Source organism: Enhydra lutris, unplaced genomic scaffold (genome assembly GCF_002288905.1).
Source record: "Enhydra lutris kenyoni isolate GAN:26980312 unplaced genomic scaffold, ASM228890v2 scaffoldscaffold10, whole genome shotgun sequence".
NCBI lineage: Eukaryota > Metazoa > Chordata > Mammalia > Carnivora > Mustelidae > Enhydra > Enhydra lutris.
The window spans coordinates 34,969,639-34,990,096 of NW_019154094.1; the positions used below are offsets into that span (position 1 = coordinate 34,969,639).

The 20,458-nt window shown below is 40.5% G+C and overlaps 1 protein-coding gene across 1 annotated transcript in view; it reads left to right on the forward strand.

The window, feature by feature from the left end:
* The first annotated feature begins 302 nt into the window (after nucleotides 1-302).
* LOC111144344 (leucine rich repeat neuronal 1) overlaps nucleotides 303-20,458 on the forward strand; it is a 36,841-nt gene continuing 16,685 nt past the window's right edge. Inside the window, exon 1 of the mRNA XM_022498601.1 lies at nucleotides 303-624. The gene's annotated coding sequence lies outside the window, so the exon portion shown is untranslated. The remainder of the gene's footprint in view (nucleotides 625-20,458) is intronic.

Genomic DNA, 20,458 nt, shown 5'->3' on the forward strand with positions numbered 1-20,458 from the left:
ACAGATGGTGCCCCAGCACCGGGCTGAGCCGAGGGCGGGAGGCCGGGAGGGGGAGGCCGGGAAAGGGGGCGGGCGGGAGGGGAGGAGACCGCCGAGCAGCCAATCGGCGCGCAGCCCATCAGCTGACCGCTTTTGCTTACACCAGGTGCACGCCGGCTGCGGGGAGCACAAAGCGGGGCGCACCGAGGGCGCCGGCAGCGAGCGGGGGAGCTAGGCGAGGCCCGTGCGCCAGCGCCCGCAGCGCCCTCCGGTTGGGGAGAGGGGCTGGTGGCGTTAACCCAGGCGGCGGAATCCGCGCGGTGGCATCCCTACTTGCTCCGGGTGCCTTCCTCGGGACCTGGCCGCTCTCTGCCTCACCCTCTGCACCCTACTTCTCCAACCCTCCTTCCCAATCCTGACTGCCTCTGCCCGACCCCCGAGAGTCGGATTGAGCCTAGGCCCGCGCAGCAGCTGTTGCTCGTGTCTTTGCCTCTCCTCCTGTCTTGGTGATCTGCTGGGAACCCCCCAAGGAGCCAGTGCGCGCTGCGGGCTGGGAGGGAGGCGCCGCTCAGCCCGTCGTTCTCCTCCTCCTGCTGCCGCGGCGGGTCCGTGCGCACCCCACACCCCCGCCAGCCGGGCCTCGGGGTAAGTGCGCTCCCCTAGCCGGGCGGTGGCGTGAGGTTTGGGCTGCAGCTAGGGGAAGTCGAGGCAAACTTGGCAGACCGAGACGGTCTGGGGAACGGCGGGATAAGATCGCGGGCCTACGGGGGACTAGGGGGCGCGGCTCATGGAGCTGGGGGAAATGACCAAGTCGGGGAAACGGGAATCTAGTAAGCCTCTCCCTACCCTCTCACCACCCCCTCCCCAAAAACCCCACAGTGGTGGGGTACAGCGATAGTTGGGAATGAAGGCCAGACAGAAATGGGCAAAAGGCAGTGACAGGAGACAAGCCCGCTGAATTTCAGGGACCGAGGCGAGGGAGGGTGATGCCCGGGGATCCAAAGGAAGGAGGGGCTGGCTGCTGGGATGTGAACCGGTGAGGCAGCCGGGGCCGGAGAGGAGCGCGTAAAGGGGGGCTGGGGAGGTGGAAAGAGAGCCAAGAGATGGGAAGGGAAGGTGGCAGGTAGTGGGAAGAGGTAAGAGGAGGGATTTCTTGGCGGTAGTCTTGGCGATAAAGAAAGGGTCAAGGAATGCAATTCACAAAGCGTTGAGAGTAATGAAAGAGCATTCGGAAGAATTAACTCAGGAGGCTTTGCCAGGGATGCCGAAATGTCAGGGAAGCCTCCGTCTGCTCCGGGAACCGAGCCGGTGCTGAGTTCCCCGCTCGGCCGGGGTCGGAACAAGGAAAGTTTGCCAGCGAGTGTCCTTTGTGCTGTGTGGAGAGGGGTGTGGGCAGCCCCTGACTCGGCGTTCCCCGGGACCCTGTCGCGACCGCCTCCCGCGGCAGCTTCCCTGCCTTGGCAGGCTGGGGTGGTGTAGAAAGATCCCACCACGGGAGCGGAGCCACGCACCCAGGACTGGTGGAAAACCCGTCCCGGGGCCCTTCCGAAGGAGTCGAGGTACCTACGCGGAGTGGGACACTCGGCGGTGGTAGCTGAGCTGGGAGAGGGGAATCTTGTCTGTTGGGTTCACCGCTGTAGACCCAGGGCCAAGTACAGTGCCTGGGAATGAGTGAATGAATGAACGAATGAACTAATGAATGGCAGGGTGTGAATAGTTTTGAGGCTTTTGAACTACACACTTGAACTACACAGGCAAAGACCAAGAGTCCAAGAAAATGGATCCTTCCCTAAATCTTATATCACCGTTAGCATTTTCATTTCCAGACCTACATAATAAAGGAAAAGCCGGGTTAAGTGAGGGAACAGGTATTGCTGATTTGGGCTTTTGCTTGTAGAATTTTCTGAAAGACAATATGTTGTTCTGTTTTGCAGTATGCTTTGCTGCCACGGTCTAAATAATATAATATGTGCTCATTACTTCTTTTTTTAAGAGCTGGGACTAGAGATGTTCAAAGTTAAGGAAGACACTTTGATCAGTATAAGTCTAGAGTAAAAGTGGTGTTGTTGGTTCCTTGGCCATGTGTGTCCCAAAGTCTCTGATTTGCATGCAAATGTGAGCGAATCCTGGCAGATGTCTGGCCTCATCCATTCACATTGAAGGAATTTGAAAAGACAAGGAGTCTTTAGTTAACAATAGACCTTAAGAAAATGGAATAAAGGCGCAGTGTGAGTTTTTCTGTTTAGGAATTCCATGGCTTGCTGACACCTTTATTCAAGAGCCAAATTCTCTGAGTGCTATTGTGTTGAAAGCTCAAAGTACTACTTGCTCTTTACCTGGCGGAGTATTTTTGTGCAACATTCAAGCTGGATGTTCTGAGCTGGATAGTGAGGAAAATGTTTATATGAAACAGGCAGTAACTTTAATCCACTTCTGGTGGTTTGAGGTGATTATTGAATTGACCTTTTAACTTTAAGAGTTTTTCTTTTTCTTTTTGTAATTTTACCCCCTGCTCACATTTGCTCTCCATCCTCAGAGATAGACAAATGGGAAAAAGAGCTGCAGTGGACTGATGTGAAGAATATTTACTGTTCAATCAAAATTATTTTAGTTGTTAAGGCATCAAACTTGCAGAACTGAAGATAATGAAACCATCATGAGAGGTTTTCGGGTCAGAGGACCAAACAATGAATGGGAGGCAGTCATGCATTGGACCCCAAACTAGGGAAATTTTGCTTTGTCTAACATTAGCTAATCGGACCACTGCACAGCTTACCTCCTGGAGAAGTGTGACCACCAAACAAAAGGCCGGTGGTGTGGGCTGCACGTGAGCCCTGGGATTATACCTACTGACAAGCCAGCCCCCTTGGCCTCTTCTTTTGTCAGTCTGAAATACTGTTGAAGGGAAAAAGAACCTATTCACTAGACAGTGCTTGCCCCTGTCTTCTATATATTCACTGAAAGGGACATTAAAATACCGCCCCCCCTCAAAAGACAACATTGTTTTGTGCTCTTAGTGTTTGCAGGGGAGGGGTGCACAACAGATGTTAGTCTGCTATTTTATGTGTTTCCTTTAAGTTATTTTTGCGGTTCAGTGACTTTTACACATAAGGCAGTATTTTTCCAGGAGGGGAGACGTGAATTGAGTCAAGTTTAAGTACGAAAATGTGGTAGCCAAAATTACATTTGGTGTCTTAAAGCTATCAAGAAGTCAGAAAGTAACAAATCATTATAATAAACACTAACATGATAGAAACCTGAGATTCTGTCCTCATTATGGACTTAAGGGTTAACTATAAAATAATTGACTTTTCTAAACCAGGCTATAAACCATTTTACTGTCCTGTATCTAGGTATTGTTGAAACAAACTAGCTAACTTTAAAATAACCACAGCCTCACATTTGTGAAAACTCTGGTTATTATCCTGCCTATGTGAAATCTTTATTCTGCAATTCTTATAACGGAAGATTAGAGCGCATTCCTTGGTAAATAAAAGTAATAAAGTACTTATTGTTTTGAGAAATCACTGTGCTAAATAAAATCATAGACCAGATCTAACTGCAGACTGTGGCCCTGAACGATAATACATGTAGCTCTGCATAGTATCTGGAAAACTCAGCCATTGATCTCTCTCCAGTTAGGCCCTGCTAAAGGCTAGTTTCTTGACCTGAACTGCTGGAGCAATTACCACATATCCTAAAGCAGTGACACTCATGGGAAAAAACTGGTAGGTACGTAAAGAAAATCTGTCTCTGTAGAGTTCTATTGCTACTTTCCAAGTTAGTTGGGTATGACTATAAATACATAGAATGGTGGGCTTTTTATGCCACCATAAATAAGCCATGTACCATAAATAAATATAGTAAATTATAGGATCTGCATGTCACTTTTTACTAAACTTTCATAATGCTTTCTTAAAATTTATTTTCAGCTACAAAATAATAGTTCTTTGAATGATTCACTTGAACACTAATGTAAGGTTACTTAAATATTATATTTAATTTCTCAAAATTATTATGCTGAATATCTATTTGGGGTTAAGCCAGTCAGGAGATAAAGCAAATTCCATTTTAGAATCATATTTTGGCTTCTGGGAACAATGGAAGTTTCTTTGACTCATGAATAGAGCTTTGATTAATATTTTATTCAGGGTGAGAATATAATTATATAGATGAAGTCGGGAAAACATGTATCCTCTCTTATTTTTGCCTTAAACTATAGAATGGAGACAAAAATCCTATCTATACAATTCAAAAGTTACTATCCAAGGGAATCATTCGCTCTAGAAATCTTAACCAACGTTTGCTTTCTAAATTTTTTATTTTAGCATATTACCATCTGCCTACTTTATAGATATATTACAGGGTATGACCTCTAAGTCTTAAAACATAGACAAATGCATAATAAATAGTTGACATTGCATTTACAATATGTAAGAAAAAATATAGTGTGTATTTCTGGACCAATGGCACCTATAGAACTGTTATGCATATTATTCAACAATTAAAATATATGCTATTTTATGTTACACTTTTTAAAGAGAAACATTTGGGTTACATATTATTTTATTTTTTACCTTTTGGATATTTTCAAAAGGTCTAGCAAAGGTAGGATATTATTAGCAATATTACTCATTGGTTGATAAGGAAGCTACTATCTAGTGCTAGCTGGCTTATCTTAGATGTTTCATAACCCTGCCAGCCTGAAGTTTTCTCTTTTGTAACAGGATAGTGTTGTGTGGATAGAGCTGAGAGGACTAACTTTCTCAGTGAAACTGCTAAAGGGTTTGTGGCAGCTGTGCTTCCATAACATAACGAACAAACATTTAACCTGGATGGAACTATTACACTTACTGGACTAAAAATCATACCTGACATGCAAAGAAACTAAGCTTCAGCTTTCAGTGCTACACAACCAAGTTCTGTCAACTTGGACTTGAGACGCTGCTGCATCGACTTAACCACACTTGGATTTGAAAGCTATGGAATGAAACTGCTTTTACAGTGGCTTATTGCCTTCCGTTTACACTCCTTATGGCCAAGGGTTTGGAATGCTATTTGAAAGCTCTGATTAATATAAATGAGTTGTAATTTTCTGAGCCAGGCCATCCTACCTCACATCTATTATACCCCTGGCAGACATGTGGACTCCACAGCTGTCCCCTCATTTGTGTATGAAACAGACACACTGGTGGCATTTTTTGGTTCCCATAGTTACAATAACAATATACATGTGACATGACATCCTTCTACACGAAAGGTTTTTTGTATTTTGTAGAACTGGGAGTGAAGGCCAACTGTAAAGTTTGGGGGATACGTAAATTAATCTGCCATTGTTTTCTGGAGCCACCATTTCAATCATGAGAGGAGAGCTGTCCCTCACTGGTATCCAGGACAGGGCAATTGCAAGACTTTGGCTCACAAAGATTTCCAAGGGAGGCATTTCCAACAATGCATCACCTCTATAGGAGAATGCCCATTAAATATTCATTTCAAAATATTTGCTCTTCCTATTTATGACTGCCCTTTGTAGAGATAATGTATTAGCATAGTCATTTTCAATTCATACAGGAAAAAAAGGCAGTACCAGTATTAGCATCCATCTCAGTAAGACCTAGGAGACAAAAAATCAGTTTGCACTATTAAGCAGTAAGCACAAAGAGAGAATCTTCATTTAGGAACACTAAAAAACTTTGCAAAGAAAGAAAGGTTGCTTAATTGGTTTCATGCCTATAATTTTCCCCTCTAGAAAAAATGTTAGCATGGCAATAAAGAATATCATTAACCTGCATTGTTATTTCATAATAGTAATAAGTCTTAATTTGCATCCATAATAATCACTGTAATCAAGTACTGTACAGGGAGTCAGGAAGGCATAGGCTCATTCCCCAGCTCTGACACTAATGACTGAATGTGTGACCTTCTAGATGTCCTGCAACCCTCCTGATGCTTCATGTCCCTAAGTTGTTTTAAAGGATGCAGGAATGCTAGATGTTTCTAGCAATACCACTGCAAGGAATTTTATTTCTGCCCTAAATGCCATGATTAGATGGAGAGCCAAAGGTCTGGGGGAACATAGCCATGATGCTCTTTTCTGCAAGGTATTTTTTTCTGGCTCCTAATCCCACAGCTAAGAAAATTTTTTGTTCCTTTAAAAATTTTCTCCCCCTAATGTGACAGTTCCCTATCACTTCACCTGGGTCTTCTTGAGGGAAATAATTTTACCTGGGATACAGGAAGCTGTTTATGATCTTGGAACACTTGTTCACCCAATGAATATATACTGAGCTCCAGCTGTGTGCCAGGCATTATAGGAGGTACTAAAACCAAAAGAAATTAGCTTGATTTTTCTGCAGCTTGTACATTAAATCCATCAGAAGCATTTTGTTTCCATCAGTCATGTATTCTTCTACAAATATTTATGTAGTGTAAAAGGCAGACTGCTGGATCAAGAACCGGGATTTTTCAACTGGGGGTAATTTTGCCCCACCCCCACTCCCCAGGAGAAACTTGGCAATATTTGGAGACATTTCTGGTAGTCGTCACAACTGAAGGTGGAGGATGCTACTGGCATCCAGTGGGTGTAAACCAGAGATGCTGATAAACATCCTAAAATGCATAGGACAGTTCGCCCACAACAATTGTTTGGTCCAGTGTTGATAGTATCAAGGTTTTGAGAAACCCTGCTCTAAAAGACACTGGATCTGCCCTCAACTGACTTCAAGTCCATTAGGGGTTACAGAAAGGGGTGGTGAGTGCAACAAAGTGTGCTGTGGTGGTGAAAGTGTGAGCTACAAAAGAACAGAAGCAGGAGCCTTAATTCAGATTTTGGACATCAGCAAAGGCATTTAAAAACCTTAGGGTTGGGACGCCTGGGTGACTCAGTTGGTTAAGCGGCTGCCTTCGGCTCAGGTCATGATCCCAGCGTCCTGGGATCGAGTCCCACATCCGGCTCCTTGCTCAGTGGGGAGCCTGCTTCTCCCTCTGCCTCTGCCTACCACTCTGTCTGCCTGTGCTCATGCTCTCTCTCTCTCTCTCTCTCTCTCTATAACAAATAAATAAATAAAATCTTTAAAAAAAAAAAAAAACCTTAGGGTTAATTCACAGAACAGGCTTTCACCAGGAGCACAAGTGGTTGGCAGGAGACAATTTTAAATCTAGTCATACTGAACACAAATGAGTGAGATGCTTGCTTACGAGAGGGTAGACCCCTCTAAACTGGTTAAAATTCAGTGTCTCCAGCAAGCTGTAGAGGAAGCTAGAAAGAGAATGAAGGTCAGTTGTAAGGAACCTTTAACAGCACATGCTGCATAAGGAGAAGATGGGCTTCATTGACAAAGAAAGGGAATAGTGCTTCATGTTTTAGAACTTCACTTTTTGCAGAGTTCTTAAATATGTATTTCATTTGCTGCATAACATTCTGAGACACCAAGTATCATTCTTTCTCTCTTTTTTCAATAACTAAGGGACCAGAGCCTCGGACAGGTTCCGTGTGACCTTGGGCAAGTCACTTAATACATTTCTAAGGTTCCACTGTAAAAGAAGAAGGATTGCAACTCTCACTTTCCTAGTGTAAGTTGAATTTATGTAAGGTCATACATCTAGCATAAGACTGGATCTGGGATGAGACCTGAGACTCCCGGTTTGCGCCAAGCCTGCTTCCTGGACTGTGGTGACAGAACAGGTAATATGACAGTGACTCAGCACTCTAGCATTGGGTTACTAAGGAGAGCGAGGATCTGGGATGTATCAATTAAAGTGTATCATGCAGGGAAATTTAAGCTGGGTTTCCCAGACACCAAAGGACCAATCAGACTCTCTCTCTCTAATATCTTACCTTAACCTGACCTTAGAAGCTTAAAAAAAATACTTGTAACAAGCTGGGAAGGGTTTATAGGAGAGTGTTGGCGAGGATAAGAAAATGAGATATCCCAGAACACTAGCAAGAACTGAGGGTCTTCTGCTTACAAAAGAGAAGAAATAGTGGCATGGTTTTTTTGGTTCTGTTTGGCAGGGATATTTTAACTTTGTGTGTATGTACAAACATACGTGCACACACATATACACAAACAGGGGAGGCAGATTCCATACTGACAAGTTTATGTTTTTGTTTTCAGTAATAAGACTTATTTATCAAAATGAGCTTTGTAAAGAGCCTTCTCTCAAGGTCTTAAAGATCTCACTTCTCACTTCTCTGGGATAGAGTAATGTTTCCTTGTGAGAAGCAAAACCGAGAAGCTCCATGACCATTCAAGGTTCTTTTCATCTTCACAATTCTCTGATTTCCAAGTTCATGAGTGATAGTTACGTAGGACTTCGGTGTATGTCCTGAGAGTTTCTTGAACACTGATGGAATCCACAGTAATTCATCCAACCATGATAGATGCACTAAAGACACTGGGGTGGCAATTAACTAGATTTCTCTGTTTGTTCTTCAGCTCATTATGGTTCTATGCAGTGAGGACTACGTGTAAGGTTTAAAACCCCCAAAGGACTAGTTAGTTCTGCTATGTCCTTTGGGAACAATCTATCTCTGGAATCCCAGCCAACTTCCTCACATACTCACAAACTCATCATTTCTTACCTGGGAGACCAGGTTAAAAAACAAAAACAAAAACAAAAAAAAACCCTGAGTGTCTTCAAAGACATCTCAGAGAAAAACACGAAGTATGTAGGCAGATGCTGGTGAGATGTTTTTCTCTTCATGCATGAAGGATAGCACTGTCAAAGTAGAACCCTAGTAAAGAAGCTTACAAATGGTTATACCTTCAGGAGAGACAATGGAGTGAGAGATTCATTCTGTGGAAAAAAGATGCTTTAGTAATTGGGAGGAAAATATTACATAGGGCTCCTGAATTATATCCCCACTATATTACTAAATATAGTAATGGTAGGGGAAAGGTAATGATATCCAAAATTATGTGCCTTTCCACTGTGTCAGGAACCATCTCATCCATCTCATATGTATCAACTCAGTTAATCCTTGCAAAAACTCTAATATGGATACCCACTTTACAGTGCAGGAAACTAAGGCACAAAATAAGTAACTTGCCCAAGGTTATACAACTAGTAGTGTGTACTCAATATTTGTCAAACAAATGAATGAGTATACATCTGTTTTAGAGGAAAGAGTCTTCTATTTGAATTCCCAGTTTATAGCAGTCCTGCTTTCTAGGCAGGGCACTTGCACGAACTGGCTCTGTGAGTGTAGATGACAATTTCAGAGCTGGTAACTGGTAGTGCAAGGATGTGAACTTGGGTCTGTCTGACTCTGAACTTGCACTGTTAAAGTACCGGGTCTATGTTTCTTCATCTTTAATTGCAGCTATAAAACAGAAGAATTCGACTAGACTAGCTCTCATAGCCCATCTGGCCCTAAAAATTCTGTTATTCCATTATTAAAGTGAGGTTTATATAGAATAAAACATGATGTATTTTATTATTTAAATTTTGAAATCTACCTTGGATTTTTATTTAACCAGTCATCATTGAATTATTCTTTAAATGTATATTAGCATTATTAGCAGGATATTTTTTAAAGATCTATTTATTTTAGAGAGAGTAAGTGTGCACACAGAGGGAGGGCCAGAGGGAGAGGGAGAGAGTCGCAAGTGGACTCCTGGCTGAGTATAGAGTGCAATGCGGGGGCTTGATACCACTACCCCAAGACCATGACCTGAGCCAATATCAAGAGTCAGATGCTCAGTGAACTAGACCACCCAAGTGCCTCATTAACAGCGTAGTTTTAAATCATATTTAAGATTTTTTTTAATTTAATGAAAAAAAATTTAATGAATAGAAATGCATAAAGATGGCATTCTTCTAACCATTACCATCACACTGCATATTGTTACACATCATTGTCTAAATTTAGAAGGTTTCTAAAAACTGAAAAGCATCTTTCTGTTACACAGAAAAAAAGACAGGAGTAAAATGATTAATTTTGAGAAAAGTTAGTATCTTTGATATTTGCAGAATTTACTTTGCTGACTCATAATGAAAAGTATTGAGTGATTTTTTACAAGAGCTTAGAACTGCTAGCAGTATTAAAAACTACTTGAGTTTGCTTCTAAAGATTGTTTTGCTTTAAGGGATCTTTCTGACATGCAAGTCATACATCGGAACGATGTGAGTCATTACCATGGTGCTACTCGATGCATAGCCCAGGGCAGGGCAGAAAGTGAATAACTAGATAGGACTCAGAGTTGGGAGGAATTTGTTCCAAAACTACATCTTTGCTGTGTGGTCAAGAGTGATTTCATTAAACCTCAGTATCCTCATCTGTAAAAGAGAGTTAATGGTAGAACTTGCCTTATAGAATCATTAGACTCATTCAGTGAGATCATGCGTTTACAGCCCTTTGCACAGTTCCTGGACCAAGGGAAGTACTTTGCAAATAGGAGCATTTAGTAGATATTGAAATCTGACCTTTCTGAATGTACAGTGTTTGATTCCAAGGATGCTCACTCAAAGGCGAGTGGAGAGATTTTAAGAGACAATAAGATTCAGACTAGATATTTGTGAAGTCAGTAGTTCACATGGTTTTCACCTTTGTGGTGGACCCCAAGAGAGATTTCTATTGACTCATTCAAGAAATCTTAAGTCAGCTGATGTGTTTTAAAAGGCAGACAGATAAATACATTACAGCCATTTTTGTTTGTTTCTATATTATGTTCTGTATCTACTCTCTTTTCTCACTCTGGAAGTATTATAATGCCCTGAAGTTGTAATTCATATAATCACATTTTCTAACCAGAGAGAACAGATTTGGTTCAGAGCTACCATTCCTCAAACAGGAACTGAATTCAAGACATGTCAAAACTAGCAGACCCAAAAGCTTCAATTCTGAGGGATCCAGGGTTATGTAATAAAGTTGTTGGGGCTTGTAAGCGCCTAGAACAATGGTTCACATCTTGTAAGTGCTCAGTAAATCATGCTGCTAAGATTGTTACTGATTTTTGGTATCATCATCTTCGTAACATCATTATTTTGCTTCTGGACCAAATTGCAAGGCTCCCAGTTGGGACTAGATTAGAACCCAGTGCAGTGTAACAAAAAGTCCTTTTGGCATCAGGGTCGATTACGAAGCAAGAGAAGGTCACCAGGCGAGCTAAATCGGGTAAGCTTAAGGAGTCTTAGCCTCTACCTGTTATAGCTAGCAGATTTTCATGTACACATGAAGGAGAACATTGAGATAATGCATTAACCGCCTCATTATTCTATGAATTTTTTTGGAGCTGGAAATGATAGTTATTTACAAAGCACTTCATTTGCATTGTCTTGTTTAATCTTCCTAGTCAAAGTTCCCGCATTGATAGGTGACTGCATTTATAGGTAACTGGAGATACCTATACTCTTAGCTCTTGAGGACAGCTGGTACCACAACCAAGCTTCTGGCAACTCTATTAGGGCAGTAAATAGCATTTTCTAAGTGTGCTGAGAGAAGTGCACAACTCTGGGAGGTATTATCACCACTTTAAAAATGAAAAACACCTGAGATAAGGAATTGGTCTAATATTTAGAGTTAATAAATATATAGGACAAGGTACTTACTCTGGTTTCCTCCAGGCTGAGTTAGTCACAATGTCTTTGATTTTCCCACATGTCCTTGTTCTCACTTCAAGTATAGCATGTGTCATTTTAATTTAGGATTATTTATTTTCATGTCCTTAATACCACCAACAGCAGCTCTGTGAGGGAAGACTATGACTTACTTCGAATGGGGCCCTGGCACCTTAGAAGAACACTTGGCAAATAGAAAATGCACTTAATAGTCAGTGAATGAAAGAGGAAGGGATTTTCATATCCTATCTATTTCATTTTGTCATACTACTTTTTCTAAAAAAAATTTTACAAAATTATTTCCTATATAGTTTGGTAGAAATGAGTTGATTATAAACCTGTATTATATCAGAGATGTACTGCATTACTGTTTTAGAAAGGTTATTAAAGAAAGTTGAACTCATTTGGGGATGCTTTTATGGTATTAATGCCAAGGAAGTGTTATTAATCAAAAAGTATTCATTAAATGCATGTAGAATATCAAGTGCTATTAGAAGGGTGATGTGGGGGATGAAAAAAAAATGTACATGGTGTTACTTCCCTCTCAAATGAGTTTTGAGACTCATTGGGGAGAGAGAATGAATAGAAACAAGACAGAAAATAATTAAGTGATCATCTATGGAAATTCCACAACAAAAAGGAAAGAAAACAGCTCAGATGAGATGCGTCTGGGTATGAATCTCAACTCTATTACATACCAGCTGTGTGATCTTGGCTAAAAGCCTCAATTTATTTGACCCCCCCCAAGCTCTCTCATCTATAGAATGGAGGAATAATATGAACCCACAGGGTTGCTGTGTGAATATGTGGGAAAGCACTTGAGACAGTGCTTATTAGAACATGACAGTTGTTCACTTCAGCCATTTGGCAAATATCAACAGATCTTTTTCTGTGAGCTGGTGATACAGTGGCAAGCAAAACAGATGAAATGTGGTCCATTCCCATGTGGGGGGTACCATCTGTTGGGGGTAAGAGCATTAACCCGATTACCACACAAGTAAATGTGGAAGTATGGTCATGTTAAGTCCAGTGAAAGAAAAGTACACAAGGCCAGAAGAGAAGAGAATATTTCATGGAGTATACTAAGAGAAATCCTTCCTACAGAAATGACATTTCAGTCAAAATTTCAAGAATGAATGAGTTACTTAAGCACAGGAGTGCAGAAGAGCTTTGCAACCCAAGCCCTGGACGCTGGAAGGAGCTTGATGGGTTTGAGGAACAGAGAGACCAGTGTGGCTTAGAATAGAAAAAAAAGGGAGATCTGTTAATCTCAAACCTTCCTTTGCCCCTTCCTCCAAAGTATACTTGGATTTCAGAGAAAACAGAATTGCTAATTAGTATGAAGTTCCACAAAAGGAGAGTGTGCATTATGCCTGGAAGTAAGGAGCTGAATCTAGTCATGGAAGGGGGAAGATGACAGAAGGCTTGAATGTCTGGAGAAACGAGTCACATAAGCAAGGTTTCAGGGGCCTTGGCTGGGTGAGTGTCATGCTAGTGCCTGGTATGTTTGGACTGGCAGATGCCGAGCTCCTAGAGCTAAAAGGCACACTAGGAAGAAAAGCTCTCCTTCATTTTCTGTGTGACTCTTAGTTAAAGACATAATGTATGTGAAAGTGGCACATAATGTCTACTAATTTAGTTTACCTTCTTTCATTATTTGCTCTGTATTGCTTATTTCCCCCCTTGTAATACATTTTCCTTTTATTGTAGATGAACCACTGATTAAGGTACTGGCCAAACGATATAGAATATCACCTGTGTTGCCCACAGTTGTAGTTTTTTAAAATACTAGTTTGGGGATATCTTTAAAAATCCCACTTGTTTGGCATGCAAATGCTTCATGTATGATATATTATTTTTGTTCATGATCTCTGTTATGTAAATTGCACTTAGCCACATCTGGCTGGTGTTAACATGAAAGAGGTAATGGATGTTACCACTAAATCTCCTCCAAGAGATTAGATGGTAAGGAATTTTATTGGGGCACTAATGACCATAAAACCTAGTTGTTATTGATTTGTCCTCCATGGAGAGATCTACTTTTTTACCTCATCTCAATTATCTTGGTTCATAATGCAGAGATCATTTCAACACTGAGTTGCTAATGCATGTCCCTATAACAATTTGTTTTAGCTCCATCTTTATATTGACATATAACTAAATTCAGACACTATCACCAAGTAGTTATCAAAGGAAATGGTGGAGATTATCACTTACTTTTCAGTAAGGTGCAGAGTTAACCTTCACCTTGTACTGTGTTTTATGGTAGTACATCTCTGGTTCACCTGAGCCCTTTCATTTTCTCTCTATGCCTCTTGAGATCTTAAGTCTTCTATACTAGCCCTTCATGAGAAGGGCATCCAACTTCTGTAAATTCACTCCCAAACTCCAAATGCCTGCTGGTTATTTTCACCCTAAGATCACATCACCAAAGGGTCAAATGGATGCAGTGGTTTCTAGGATTCAGAATGAGCTATGGGTACGTAAGAGTATACCATAGCCTTCTGCAGAGGAGAAGGCTAGCAGGGAGAAGACTAGAGGAAAGTGTACTCTAACCTTTCTCTTCCAACCCCCTAATCACAAAAATGGAAACTCGCCCACTTTCAAAGTAAATTCTTGCTCTTGCATGCCCCTGACTTGTTTTGGCAACCACTATCCTCAAAGTCAAACAGGCTGAATACCTTGATATTATTTTTAACTCTTCCCTCCCCACTTCTACATTTAGTCAAGTGTAATATCTAACAGTTACCTCTCTACTTGTAAGCCTCCATTGTTTCCTGAATATGGCTCTTCTCTCTTCTTGTCACCACAATCCCAGTTCCATTACCTCTTACTTAGCTTATTGGGAGTGCTTCTTAATGGGTTTCCCTATATCCATCATGTTCCCTCTCCAGTCTGTCTTAAACATAGCTGATGGATAAATTTTTGTAAATTATACAAATGAGCCCTTCATTTCCATTATAAGACATTTAGTGGTCCCCACTTGCTGTGGGATTCCTTTCCAGAGCCATCTTGCCCTTCTCCACTCTTCTTTGTACTTGGGCATCAGATTCAAATGGACTTCATCAATGGATCCTTTGCCACCTGGCTTCTTGTTGGCTTTTGCTTCTTGCGGCAGCTAGCTCAGGGGTGTGTGGCCATCCTTTGTGAGCCTTCGTTAACCTTGTCCATGCCTCATAAATGGTCCCTTTTTAAAACTTGCTTTAGTCACTCCTTTTTAAATGTAGCATCTTTTTTATGCTAGGTCTTAAACAAGGATAATAAATGAACAAAAACTCCTCAGTGAAGCATCGAAGCCCCTCCATATCTAGGTACCATCCAATCTTTATTTTTATTTTTATTTTTATTTTTGTTTTAAGATTTTATTTATTTTTCAGGGAGAGAGAGAGAACACAAGCAGGGGGAGCGGCAGGCAGAGGGAGAAGCTGGCTTTCTGCTGAGCAAGGAGCCTGATGTGGGACTAGATCCCAGTACCCTGGGATCATGACCCAAGCCAAAGGCAGGCATGGCAGCCATCCCCCATCCAACCTTTCTGTCTTGATTTGCATTCCTAGCTTGGCAGATCTTAACTGCCATTCAAAATGAAATAGTTCCTGCTCCATGTACCTATTCAAGCTCTGCTGCTTTGGTACCTTTACATCTGTGCTGTGCTGGTAAAGGTTTAACAGCCAGCTCTCCAAAAACATGAAGCCCTCCTTTGTAATGTTCACCAATTTCCAGGGCATAAATGCACCCACCAGAACCAACTTTAAGCTATTGACATGATGTTTCTGAACTTGGATTTGGAAAGAAATACTGACTGTAGACTCAGGACACCACTGCTTCGCATGAACCTTCCCCTTCACCCAGAATGCCCTGTTTCCTGCCCTGTGACTCCCAGGACCTTACACAGAATTCCTGCTCAGTAAGCCATTCTGATTGGCTTCTCTTACTCCTTTGGGCATTTGGAATGATACTGAATTACCAGCCACATGCTGATGGTAATACTTCTTAACCTAGAATTTTCTCTTGAGTGCTAACATGGGTGCTAGTTAGATTTTTGAGACTTCAAAGCCCTGAAGCAAATATAAGCTACGCGTTTTATGCTAAGTTGCCAAAGCTTACTACTTAAAGTTGCTTAATTCTCCAAGAAAATGAATCTCATTTGCTGGGCTTGTTTTCGAAGATGGTCTTCATTATCCTCATTTAGATATCATTTGAAGTAATAAGCCACCATTAAAATATATTTCCTGTCCATTATAACAATTTGAAGATTCTACAGCTTAAATTATGCCCCCTTAAACCTAAAACTCTACAGAAAACTTTTAAGGTGCACGTTAGTCCTAGATAGGTAAGATTCCACTTCAATTTATCTAAATTTTATTTAGAAATAGCCTTTTTACTTAGTCTACCTTTCTAAGAGATAACTTCAATTTTGTTTCGCTCACAAAAATGATTCCTATACTTAAAGTTTAAAGATAACTGCAATTTCTGTTAGACAACTAAGAGGTAAATAATAAAGATGATCTAATAGTGTTGCATTATGTTATGTTTTTAAGGGCTATAAATGACATACGGATATTCAACTAAAAATATTCTTTTTACTTTCAATTTAACAAAACACATGAGTTAAAGAAAGACTATAGAAAGTACTATGATTTATAACGCCTGCTGGCATTTTAATGTTCTCAGCTGTTCCTTTGCACCATTTGATTACACAAAGCCTAAACTGTGTAATTAAGGACCATCCCACTAATGTGCTCTGTTGGATTTATGGTGTCCAGGTCATCAAGGATCTGAGCACTTTGAGTATTGGACCATTAGTTTCAAATGCATACTAACATAGGGGAACGCACTGGCATCAAGAAGAACCTATAATAAGAAACAATTTCAAATTCAAGGAGGTAGCTTTCACCTGATTTTCATTTACCAAAACAGTTTTAAAACCCGATTACCAGAAATTCTAATTAACTAGAATTTTTTTCCTCTGGGGTGCACTTTTAGGAGAAAAGGGAAAATTGGAAGAAAATAAGCTAATAACCAAGACTTTACATTTGGGAAAAAAAGATTCATTATCAGGGCTTGAAGAAAAATGTCCTTAAAAAAAACCTAAAGCATAACTACCCTTACCAAAAGCAAGAAAGTGGGTATTAAAGATTGAAACAAAAGCTTTCTACAAAAACTTCCAGCTATCCAGAAAATTAAATTTGTAAATTTCCTTAATCTTCTGGCTAACCCCAGTTTTAATCTAAAAGTTAGTTTTCTTGTGTCTACATAAGAGAATGCTGTATGCACTCAGAATCTTTCTGGAGTTCCAATAGGACGATTGAAGCAGGTGGTATCGCAGAAAAGGCTCTGATTTCAGAACACAACAAACTTGAACTTAATCTCTGCTCTTCGACCAATTAGCTGTGGGAATTCTGATAGGTCACTTCATCTCTGAGCCCTGAAGTCATTTATAAAATGAGAATAATCACATTTGCCTCCACTGGGTGCTGTGAGAACGGAAAGCACTTTCCATGGTGCTTACCCCTTTTGTTCTGTATCCTCTCTATTCCTGTCCTTTGGCCATGTGACACTTCCTCAGAAAGCCAAAGTGGCCCCAAGCCTTCACAGGGCCTTCATTATATTTATTCTCCCAGTGATGAAGCAAATCAAGTTCTTGAACTCCTTTATTGGAACAGTCACCAAAAAAATTTTGAGAAAAAGAACTGGAAGCCAAGTTTATTTTAAGAGGTGAGGGGCAGATGGCTTTATTTTAAAAGAGATGGCAATCTTTAGAAATACAATGTGCTTGAGGTCTATTAGTTGAAGGGCAAGTACTGTCATTTACCCGAACAGGGCTGTCTTTAACCTTGAGTAGCAGGAGCTTTAATGCTAAATATATACACTTCCAGATATCAGTCTCCACATGTTAAAGGAACATTTTAATGTGAAAGGGATATGTTTTTGACATTTTCTCCGTCTAAAGTTTAAACAGCCACTTAGGCACCTAATTAGCAAATTCTAAGCAATCAGACTCTTTAGAGAAATATCATCAGATCTGAGCTAAAAGTATATAGGCTCTCATCTTAAGGATGCTGGATGTTTCATGTTTTTAAGAAAAATGTTTAAATGTCAGTTAATAAAGATTATTAGTAGATTAAGAAAATAACAAAAGATGGTATAGAACTATTTTTGAGCAAAGAAAGATGCAGTAAATAAATGAATGGATGTGAAAGATGTGAAAATATTTGCCATTTTCTGGATGAGAAGTTATTTTCACTATTAGAACTAAACTTTAATTTGGTCTGGGAGCAAGAGCAATGATACTAGTCTCTGATACTAGTCTCATGGAACTGCTTTACTTGGTTAGCATCCGAAAATCTACTGTATTGTTATTAGCAGCCTACATATGGGCACTTGCAGCACCAACTATGATCAGTCTGCTATTTCATTGGTCTGTCTGTAGTTTTGAATGTATAATCAGGAGCCATTGTAGCAACTGGCTCCTTATGCAACATTTATTAATGTGGTATGGTACAATCTATGTCTGCAGTGAAAATACCAAGCAATATAATGTGAAGTACTTAAAAAGAAGTAACGAAACTGAGCCTTCTAGGCATCTAAGGATGCCTAACTGAAGATTTTACATTTATTTAACATTTAATCATGTCTGTGATTGCAAAGCAATTATTTCATGTAGACATAGTATGGGAGGAAAATTAAAATAATTTGTAAAAAGAATAAAAGTCATTGATTTCATGGTAGTTTTTATATCACTACACTTGCTGGTACTAAAAAGGAGCAATAAAAGTAGCCCAGTTGTTGGTTCATGCTTTGTTCTGTTTAGCCTTCTGTCAGTTTCTCAGTTCAGTAACGTTAAATTGCTACTTTATGATTCCGGCAATGCAAATAGCTAATTTCTTATAAAGAAAAAAAAAAAAGTTTTCTTGATCCTACTAGTGATTTAAACAGGAAAAAAAAAAAAGATTGTTTTTCTTGGTCCTACTTTGCCTGTCACAGAATCTCAGGTTTTTAAAAAGGATTTGAAAGACCACAAGTTCAAGAATTCTTCAAAGTATATCTGGTATATGACTTTTAAAATATTGAAGGAAAAATTATTTTGGCTGGCGCTGAGATAGTTCATAAAAAGTATTAGTCTTGCTTTCTAGGTCCTAGAAGAAGAAGCTGCAAAGACCATTAAGTTTACCATTGCTTTTAAAATTAAGAAATGGGGGGCGCCTGGGTGACTCAGTCATTAAGTGTCTGTTTGCCTTCAGCTCAGGTCATGATCTCAGGGTCCTGGGATCGAGCCCTGCCTCTGGCTCCCTGCTCAACGGGAAGCCTGCTTCTCCCTCTCCCACTCCCCCTGCTGTGTGTTCTCGTTCTCTCTCGCTCTCGCTCTCTCTCTTTCTCTCTGTCAAATAAAAAATAATAATTAATAAATAAATAAATAATTAAGAAATGGGTGTCCAACGCTCCCTAAGATTACAGGCAACAGTAGAAAACATCTCCTTTCATGATCAGTTCTCATGTGTAGTTGGTACGCAGTGGGGAGAAGGAGAATGAGGAGAGTCAGCCCATTAAGTATTAAATGAAATAAGTATTCATATAAAAATAATTAGGAGAGTAGCTGATGCACATGGAGCACTGTATTGATTTCCTAGAACTGCTGCAACAAAATACCAAAAATTGGTTGGCTTAGCAGATCGTTATCATTTTACAATTCAGAAATTTTAAATTCCATGTCTCGTTCACACCATCCACATTTCACGTACTCAGTCCTTAGGAGCTACCCAATCAGGGAGTGTCCACACAGAACATTTCTGTCACGGCAGAGAGTTGGACGGGCTAGTGCTAATGGAGCCAGCGCAGGTTGGCAACTCTGCTCTCCTTCCCAAGGATCCATATACCTACTCATTCATTCCTCCCTTTTGACGTGTTATTTTCTTTTACAGAGTCCCTTGTTTACTTGTCTTCTCTCCCCAAAGGATTATAAACTCTTTAAGGGTAGGGTGTGGTCTTTCTGGCCCTATAACACAGTAAACACCCAATCAGCATTCAGTTACTCTAATTAAATTAGACAGCAGTTTCCTGGACCTCTTCTGCATTTTGTCTGAGTCTAGATTTCACTGGAGTCTGGAGAAAAGAATGAACCAGAGACCAGGTTTTTCCTAAACCACAGGGATTAGGATGTATGGGGAGCAGATAGGTTTAAGCAGATATGCTTAAATGGCAAGGGTTTTTATTTGTGCTTAAAATTATTGTTATATGTGGGTCCCTGGAAAGCACATGTTAACTGATGCAGTTATTTATTTATTTATTGAGTGCCCAGGAGGTAGATGGCAGGCTAGTGCCTGGCCCTGGATGACTCCGTGTGAACAAAACAGAAACAGGGTCCCTGCCCTGTGATACTCATTCTAGTTGTGGCAGATGAAATTATTGGCAAGGATTCCCCCTGCCCCCCGACAGGCTGGGAGGGGAGGAGCATGATTTGGACTCTGGCCTTAGATGCCTGCATTCACGTAGAACCTCCACCACTCCTCTGGCTCCAAGACCCTAACCAGATTGTTTCATTTTATCTGAGTCTACATTTCATCTTCAGTAAAAAGAGTGGGGGAGAATATTTCCCACCTCATGCAGTTGTAAGCATTAAGTAAAATAATTTGTATGAAGTGCTCAGTGCTGTGTATGCTGCACAGTAAGAACTAAGTGCTATTAGTCAGTACTACCTGCTATTCTTAAGACTACTACTCAGCCGGGATGACCCTGCAGTGAACATTAGATGTAAATAATGGGAAGTGTTTATATGGCTAGAAAATTCCTCATTATTTGAAAAGGATGTTTCCTATCTTTTTTGGCCTAACAATGTAATTCCCTTTGCTTACTGTTTATATCTTCCACCCGGAGTAACTAAGATCGAAATGTGTTACAAGATGTCCATCCCGTGCTTTAC